This window comes from Cricetulus griseus, assembly GCF_003668045.3.
Source record: "Cricetulus griseus strain 17A/GY chromosome 1 unlocalized genomic scaffold, alternate assembly CriGri-PICRH-1.0 chr1_1, whole genome shotgun sequence".
In the NCBI taxonomy this organism is placed as follows: domain Eukaryota; kingdom Metazoa; phylum Chordata; class Mammalia; order Rodentia; family Cricetidae; genus Cricetulus; species Cricetulus griseus.
Genome location: NW_023276807.1, coordinates 201,697,603 through 201,707,369, shown reverse-complemented (window position 1 = coordinate 201,707,369; position 9,767 = coordinate 201,697,603).

Here is a 9,767-nt window from a genome sequence, read left to right as displayed (position 1 = left end):
CATTATAAGTATTATTATTATATGTATATATCTACTTTTCTATCTTACATCGCTACATTTCTACTTTAAAAATATTTTTATTAGATTTACTCATTTTATGTGTGAGTATTCTGCCTTCATTTATGTCTCTGAATCATGTCTGTGCTTGGTGCCCATAGAAGTCAGAAAAGAGCATCAGATACCCCTAGAACTGGAGTTATAGTTGGTTGTGAACCACTATGTAGGTGCTGGGAATCAAACCCAGTCTCCTGGAAGAGCAGCCAGTGCTCCAGCCACGCCATCCCCCACAACCCCTACATACTTCTCTTTTAGTTCTGTATCTTTAAAGGGAAATTGTGCCCACAGAAAAAAGTTAAATCACTGATAAATGAATGGCATATTGAGACAAAGAATATATATAGATATTTCTGATATGGCAATATTAGGAGACAAGTGGAATTTAAGATAGTAAAAAGCTGGTATTGACTATGTCAGAGAACTATGGACAAACAGAAGAAATGATATAATGGCAGCAGCAATTTTCTCTTTATGTATTGCTTTCCATTTTTACCAGATTGCCAAAAAGAATAAACTACATATTCATTGATGTTTATCCTAAAGTCTTAAGCTACATCAAGATAGCTTTTATCGTTGTTATTCTTGTGTTCAGATTAACTGTTAAGTGACTACAGGGCCAGGCCAGCCTTTGGAAATTATATTGTCGTTGATACTTCTTTATCCTATAACCAGAGATACCTGAGAATTCCAGAGATATAATATAAGTTATATCTGAGTGATGGACAGCATTTCTGAATACTTGTCAGATAAGCTTTTGTGTGCTTGATGTAATTTTTACTAATGTGTGAGTGGAAATCTGTATTTCTACTTCTCCCATTGGCTATTTCATGGACCATTATTTTAAATGTTGATACAGACTCACACTTGCCATATTACACAGGACAAAGAACTAGATGACCTCTGCTAAAGCCTGAGGTTTCTGAATCCTGTGCCATGGAATGTGCTGCTCAGTGCCTTCCGTAGTGCACTGACAGAGCTGGAACAGGTCTCAGCCTCAGGGTGGGGGTAGTTAGATGAGGCCCAGCACTGTGTTTTGCTTATAGCAAGAAGTGGCCAGCTTTCACTTAATAGCCTATTGACAGAATCAGTTATTCTCATAGGATTGCTTTTGACTAGGCCTGGGGTGGACCTGGTTTTCCCTCAGACTTCTTCAATAAAACCTCTCTCTCTCTCTCTCTCTCTCTCTCTCTCTCTCTCTCTCTCTCTCTCTCTCTCTCTCTCTGTGTGTGTGTGTGTGTGTGTAGGGCAGCTACCTATGTTAGTTATCTTCCTGAATTGCTCAACACCTAATTTTTTGCATAATTATTTATTTTTTGAGAATTTTATATACGTATGTATTTTGGCCATATTCGCCTACTCTACCCTCCCAATGCTTTCCAGATACACTCAACAAGTCCTTCTCCCAACTTCATGTCCTTTTTATTTTTATAATCCACTAAATCCAATTAGTGCCTCCCATAAGCACATGGGTGAAGGGCCTTGCACTGGAGCATGGTCAACTACTAGTGGCTACCCTCCCAAAAGAAAAATGACTCACTTCCCTAGCAGCAGCCGTCTGTTACCTCCCCTCATTTTTTGAGACAGGGCTTCTCACTTCTCCAGTACCTCCCAGTTAGACTGGCTAGACAGTAAGCCCCAGGAACCCTCCTGTCTCCACCTCCCCAGTGCTGGGATCATAGGCATATGCTACTGGGTCCCACTTTGTATGTGGGTACAGGGATCTGAACTGAGATCCTTGTATTTGCACTCAGGCCAGCATTTTACCAACTAAGCCATCTCCTGCCCCCCATAACCTACATTTTAATATCCAGTATATTTAACTTTCCCCTAAATTTGTTTATGATTTGGAAAACAAAGCCTTTGCTTTGATTCAAGTATAATCCTTGGAAAGAGTCTACTTCAAAGTAAACCAGTGTTGGGTACCACTCACTAGAGACAGTAAGTGTGACTGCTCAAGCATGTTTAGTAGCACCTACTAGACCCCTGGACAGTTGTTGTCCACTGCTGAAATGAGCCCTTGTTGTATACTTAACCTAAGTAAGACAAATGTAATGTCCCCAAATTAATGAATGGGCCAAAGAGATGGCTCAGTAATTAAAAGCAGGTACTGCTTTTGCAAAGGACCCAGGTTTAATTCCTAGCATACACATGACAGCTCATAACTCCGTTTCCAGGGAATCTGATGGCCTCTTTCAGTTTCTGTGGGCATCAGGCATGCATATAGTACATGTATATACATACAGACAAAACACTCATATGCAGAAAATAATAAGCCTTAACAAATCTATGAACAGATACTATTTCCCTTTTCTTGACATTCTTGTGTCACAGCCAACCACTGATACATTTTCCTATTTAAGATTAGTACAAGTTACTCATGTTTTGCTCTTTGCCTTTCACTGGGAGGAAAATTGAGACATACTGTTGTTATTGTTGTTTATGTTACTGGGAATTAAATCCAGGGCCTCATATGTGCCAAGCAAGGCCACTGTTAACGAGCTTTAGAGTATCTTTTTGCATATAGTCGAAGGTGTGTGTGTGTGTGTGTGTGTGTGTGTGTGTGTGTGTGTGTGTGTGTGTGTTTTCATGCATGCATGTGTATGCACACATGTGTTCATACATGTGGAGACTAAAGGACTAGTTTCATTTCTCAAGCACTGTCCATAACTTGAACTCACAGTTTTTGGAGATAGGATCTCTCACTAGGACATGGAGCTGAGTTAGCTGGCCAAGTGAGCCCCAGGGATCTGCCTGACTCCACACAAAGATATGAAAACTAAGTAAATAAATAGCAGACTACATTGTCTATTGAACTTTTTCATGTGTGACCCTGCCTTGTGTAATGTGGGATGGACTTGTTAGGAATTCTAGTCACTTGACAGGATTCTGTCTTAAAGACCCATTGGGAAGATGGTTGGTCTCATACCAGTGGACCTAGCTTAAAGCATTAAAGCATTGGTTAAAGCTTAAAGCATTGGTTTTCAAAAATCACCTTTCATTGAACTGCAACTCATTTCATTTCTGCCATCTCTACCTCAGTTCTGACTGGCTTTTCTAGAGAAGTAGCATTGTGCAGCTCTTAAAGTCAGGCCTGAGCCACCAAAGCCAGCTCTGCCATGTGCTTGTCTGGGTGATTGAGGTAACTTGGCTTATCTATGTCATTGTTTCTCCCATAGAATGTGGACACTGTTACCTGCCTCTTACCACTGCAGTGGATGAATGAAAATCCCCCATCTTCCTGCCATTTTCTCTCTCTAAATTTGTGCACTGCTTGACATTCTTGGCTCTCTTGATTTGGAGTCTCTTTCCTGATGTGACATTTTCTTGGCCTTTTGTTTTGATAATCAGCCCTTAGGTAGGCAGAGCCCTAGAGTCCTAGTAATTGTTGGAAGCTGTGGTTTTCACTTGATCTCTCTGTCTTGAATTGTCCCCCACTTGCATCCCATTGAAGTGCTTTAGCTGTTCCCTTGTTGCCTGTGTCAGGTGGGGAGGGAGCCCTTTCCCATGGAAACACTCCAAAACCTTGAGCCTCTACTTTGGAAAGACTGACTCCGCCCCCAAAGTTCATACAGGTCATCTCAAACACCTTCTGGGATTTTGATATAATAGAAAACTTTTAAAAGGCTGCCTGGTTTTCAGTTGAGGTGGAGCCAGTAGTGCTCCTGGTGTTCTGCCATGTTGGCAAAGAAAAATGGCTCACAGCAGTCCCTCTTACAGTGGGGACCTCAGCCTGGAGACTTTGAAGGATTCCTTTAGTTGACCTCTAGCCAAGCCAGCAGGTACTGACAGCAGGGTTCTGGTATCTAGTAGCAGACTATGTAACTTGAAATAACTTTAAATCCCCCCTTAATAACGGGTTTGAGAGAGCCACCTCTTTCCAGCATTGTCAGTAGAAGCTGGGCAGGCTCAGAGAGCAGATCTTCACTGTGACTTCTTTAGTTAAATCCTTGATTTACTGTAGTTTCATGACGTTGGACAAGTTATGACGTGTGGCCTAGTTTCTTCTTTGTACATGGGGACCATTCCTGTGCCAAAAGATTCAGTTGACATATATGTAGAGTTCTTACATGGCTGAATAAGTGTTAATTGTTATAGCTAAGCCAAGCTAGTGTAACTTTTTTTTGACCCGGAAGCTTCCTCTCCTGGAAATTAAAAGTGATGTCCTAGGCCTGTTTTCTTTGTGAGAAACAAATGTGGAAAGTTCTAGCTCTTCAAAAGCCACTTTGGCTTAAACTTGACGACATTCACCAATTTGTGGACACATACTATAAATCTATTTCCATGCACCCGTCTTAAACTTTTTTTTTTTTTTTTTTTTTTGAGACAGGGTTTCCCTGTGGCTTTGGAGGCTGTCCTGGAACTAGCTCTTGTAGACCAGGCTAGTCTTGAACTCACAGAGATTGCCTGCCTCTGCCTCTCAAGTGCTGGGACTAAAGGTATGCACCTGGCTTAAACTTGTTTTTATCACCAGAAAGTTCAAGGAATCCCACTGAAATGTCACTTATCAAGGGCTTTTCTATAACCAGATGAATGAAGACAGTGGAAGACTTGAGTCTGCAGAATGGCATCTTGTGTTAAACTAGTAGTTTGCAGTTATTAGCATTGTTCATTCGTAAGTCATCGTTCGTCCTCCTGGCCCTCCTCCCACTGATGACTTTCAGCAATTTGGTTATATTGTACCTTGATATGCTTTTCTTCATATTCATTTGCATAGGACTTTTGAGGTTCTGGTTACTGGGTTTGTAGTCTTAATCTAATTAGTAAAATATTTGCTTTTTGTGGGTTTTTTTTTCCTCCAAATTTGTTTGATTGTAGTTATTCCTTTTTACAGCTTGGCTTGGAATCTAGTGTACCTGATGTGTTGCCACAACTCTGCATTTTGATTTACCTCACAAGCTTTATGATTTTGAGCGTGAAGAATTTCACTGGTCTTCTGTATTCTCTAATCTGCTATTGATTTCATTTTATATATTTTCCATGTATGATGTATTTCTCACTTCTACAAGTTGTTTAGGTATTTTCTGTACCTTGTTTCCTCCTTCATTGTGTTCATGTTGTATGGGGGTGTGGGGGCTGTCTGCTGGCTATCTTCTCCCAGGTGGGTTGTGTTTGAGCTTTGAGTACCCACTAGGTGTTCTTAGGATTCTGTAGGACCCTAGAATTCTTAGGACTCTGTAGGACTCTAGGACTATGTAGGACTCTATAGGACTCTAGGATTCTGTGGGGCTCTGTGGGACTCTAGAACTCCTTGGAACTGTAGGACTGACTCTAGGATTCTGTAGGACTCTAAGATTCTTTAGAACTGTACGACTCCAGGGCTCTGTAGGACTCAGTAGCACCTCTCAGCTTTGCTCCAACACACAAGTTACTGCACAATTAGGTTGATCTTCTAGAGCTTTCCTTCAACCTTTTCTAGGGTCAGAGCAGTTTGTAATATAAGAGTAACTTGTCTACATTACTGAGGCAATGCCTGTGAGAACATTTGTCAAGATCCCTTGGATTTGGGTCTGGAGACGTGGCCCAGCAGTTAAGAACACTTAGCACACTGTCTCAGTTCCTTATATCTCTGAGCCCATCTCCAGTTCCTACTATTTGTTTCTCTCCTGCCAGCACAGACTTACTAATCTTAGAGTATATAAGATCTAGCCCCAGGACCTTTGCACTTAGAGTTCCTTCTGGCCCATTGTTATCATACGCTATGATATACTTTCCCCATGCCTAAGATGTCTGTGGGGCTCACTCTGACCTAGATCTTGCTTGTAAAGCTCACCTTCACAAGCATCAAAGCAAGGCTGGAGAGATGGATCAGTGGTTAAGAGCACCAGCTGCTCTTCCAAAAGACCTGGATTCAATTCCTAGCACCCACATGGCAGCTCATACCCACCTATAGCTCCAGCCCTTTTCTGGCCTCAGCACTGAAGACACAAGTGGTACACAAACATAGGTGTAGGCAAAACACCCATACACTAAAACTGAAAAAAAATAAAAATAAAAAAGTTTTAAATGATTAAGTCTTTATAGCCTGGCTTTTTGGAAGACGAGCCACTCACAGCCCTATATGAGCTTTGGGAATTGTCACACCTACTCATTTTCTAGGGTTTCTTTCTCCCGAATGTGCATAAGTCAGTACTTAGCCAAAGACGTTCCTGAGGCCTCTTGAGATCTCCAGCACTGCTTTTCTCTGTAGCTCTCTACACCCTGGTGTTTTGCCCTTAAGATTCTAACCACAACTCAGCAAAGTTGTTAGGGTTTGGGGGGTTATCTTCCCTACATCACAACCTGGAAAGGCCCCGCAGAGCCAGCAGTGGACAGTGGCAGCACTTGTCCCACGGACTGTTGTTGTTGTCCTCTTTCATCTATTCCCCATCACTGTTAGAAGCAGAGGTCTATTCTTCCACATTAACAAACTGTTTTTGGCCTTTCTGCTTAATTTTAAAATTCATTTCATTTTACATTTTGGCTTTTGAGACAGGGTTTCGTTGTGTAGCCCTGGCTTTCCTGGCCCTATCTCTGTAGAACAGGCTGGCCTCAAACTCAGAAATCTACCTGCCTCTGCCTTCCAAGTGCTGGGATTAAGGGCTTATGCCACCATGCCCAGCTTTCTTTTTAAATTTTTTGTTACACTTAGTTGTCATTTTCTGTATGTGCACAAATGATATGTTTGTATAGCGGTGTGCATATTGGTTGCCAGGGGACAATTTGAGGAAGCCAGTTCTCGGCTTCTCTCATGTGAGTCCCAGGGATTGAACTCAGGTAGTCAGAAATTGTAGTAGGCACCTTTACCTAAATTATTCTTCCTATATGTCTGCATTTATGAGACAGGACAGAGTACTCTTAAATACTTCATGTCTTTAGGGGGTGGGGTATTAGAATGAGCAACAGTACCCCTTTAAGTGGGGGACAGATCAAGTGTCTGCCACATTCAGTTGTCTCTGTAGCCATTTTTAGGGGCTATAGGCATAAATTGCTTGCAAACTTTTTATATCAAAACTGTACACTGTTAGCCCTTTTGTTGCTGACATAATACCTATGGACTAATCAGATGCTGCATTTAATTTCTTGTGCCCTCCAGTAGGCTAAGTTTTTTTTTAATAGCACTCTGAGAATTCATATATTGGAATTCTAGCTTCCAACATGGTGGTATTGGGACATGGGGGTGAGGGATGAGGAGGTGATGAGGTCATGAGGCTAAAAGTTATCCTCAGTGAGATCAATGCGTGTATAAAAGAGACACAAGAGAGCTCTGCCCATCTGCTGTGTGTGGGTACAGCAGAAAGTGGGACCTCACCAGACACTGAGTCTGCCAGTGTCTTTGCCATCAACTTCCCCATCTCCAGAACTGAAGATATTGTGGTGTGTGAGCTGCCCGTTTGATGGCATTCCATTGTAGTGGTCCAGATGACTGAAACAGCTTCACTAACTCCTCCACCTTTCTTCCTCTGTTTCTTACAACTCCATTATAACAAAGGCAAAAAGGACCTGCCTTTTATTGGTATCACCAAGAAGTAACCCAGAATACTGGATTAACTCACCAGTCCCAGTTATGACAACACCATCTCATCTTCAAGTCATAACAGACTTTGGGTTCCCTTGGGCTGCCTTCTACACTTGTCCTGGCAGGATATAATCATTTGGAATTTTGAAATGATAGAAAAATGGGGATTTAATTATGCCAGATGGCTGAAGACACCAGGAGGATAGTCAGACTTAACTACTCCTTACAGCTTTAGACACTTCAAAAGGTAGCTTCTGAGTCAAAACAATGCAGTAATGTTGAGTGGGGTCTGGAGTGAAGCAGTGACATTGTGATACATTGCCACTTTGTTGCTAGACAGTGCCTGGTTTCAGGCTTGCCAAGTGTCTTTAGTGGCCGGCTTTCTATGCACTGTGAGCTTTTGCAGCTGTACCTCTCAGCGTTCTGGATCTGGGCCATAAGAACCCTTCTTTTCTTTTCCTGCCCCTCCTCTTTTTTTAAAAAAAAAGACTAGCTTCTCTTTTGATTTCTATTCACTTCACAGCTCAAGTTAAGATTCCTTTGCTCCTTGGTTACAGTTTAGCAGTGGCATTTGTTGCCATCCTCCTGAGAATGGTTTCTCCTTCACTGAGGGGTTTTCTTCCCATGGTTTCTAAAAGCTTGAATTCCCATTGACTCCAGATAAAAAGAGAGACTCATTATCCGTCTCTGACAGATAACTCTAGAGAGAAATGCGTGGTTAGTGTGAGTCTTAACTGGCCTCATGCAGGAATGACTGAAACCCTGGAGTCATGAGGATGGTGATGCTTTCAGAGATTGTGTGGCAAGAACAGAAGTAGAGCAGAAACTGGTGCAGACAACTAGATAGGGATTAGATTGGGGTGAGCTTTTTCATGCTGAATTTTTGAATTTTATCTTGTGAAAATGAAACATTTGGCAGGTGTAAAATGGAGAAGCTGAAATTTGCATTTTAGATTGCCACTTGGGCAGCAGTGTGAAAGGAAAGTGTAAAGCCGGGAAGGGAGCTCAGACTGAGGGAGAATCCCTAGGGAGTTAGTGCAGTGCTGAGACAGGACAGCCTGAGATGACACTCTGGATGGTTGGGACAGGGGTGTGAGGGTGGTAGACTGTACCGTGGTGCATTTGTCACATGTCAGAGGAAGTGTGGACCAGCCTGGGCTCTCTGATGTTTTCACTTGATTAAACTGTGAGTAGAAAACTTCCAACCCAGCCCCAGCCTGCAGTGGCAGAGAAAAGGAGCCTGCTTCAGCTGGGCTGAAATATCCGTGGAAGTAGAGGGTACATAGGTGTGGAATTCAGAAGAGCATGCTGGGACTCAGGGTGCAAAGAGACTGTAAGTCGGTGGCCTCTAAAATGGAGTGTGTTCACAACACGGCTTTTGGAAATATTTGGATTATAATGGAAATATTTGGATTTTAATTTCTATTTTGTCCTTCCAATTTTTATACCCTATAATTAATAAATCATCTTATAACATTAGTATACATGCATAATTTGTAAATATATATGTATGAGAGTATGTTTTAAAAAAAATTTTTTTTAATCTTTGATGAGTGACCAAATGTGGAAATGTATAGTTTAAAATGGTTGTGAGGCAGTGGTTTGTTTTGAGCATTTTCTTTGTTTGTTTAATTTTTGGTTTTTTTGAGACAGGGTTTCTCTGTATTGCTTTGGAGGCTGTCCTGGAACTAGCTTTGTAGACCAGGCTGGCCTCAAACATACAGAAATCCACCTGCCTCTGCCTCCCCAGTGCTGGGATTAAAGGCGTGAGCTGCCAACGCCTGGCTCTTTTGAGCATTTTCTTACATGCCCTATAACCTGAGCTCTTCATTAAAGACACACATTGCTGGATGCTATCTCCAGAGGTGGTTGTTTAGCAAGCATACTGAAAAGCCTGTCTTTTAGTTCCAATTCAAGTGACTTCTGATACTTTGGACAGGTTTGGAAACCACTGGTTACAAACAGAAAACATGTTGAATAGAAAGAGAACATATGTCCAAATGACACTGTCTTCATTCTAAAAATTCCAGCTGTGGTAATGTGTATTTTTTTATTATTATTTAAGTTAGCATTGTGGCTGAATATACAGTGGCTGTGTTGTGAATAGAGCAGATGTTGTCAGTATAGAATTGATGATCTCCACTGCTTTAAAATTTACACTGAAAGCTCAGGTGACTGAATGTTTTTACTCTGTCTTTTAGCACAATTATTTTCT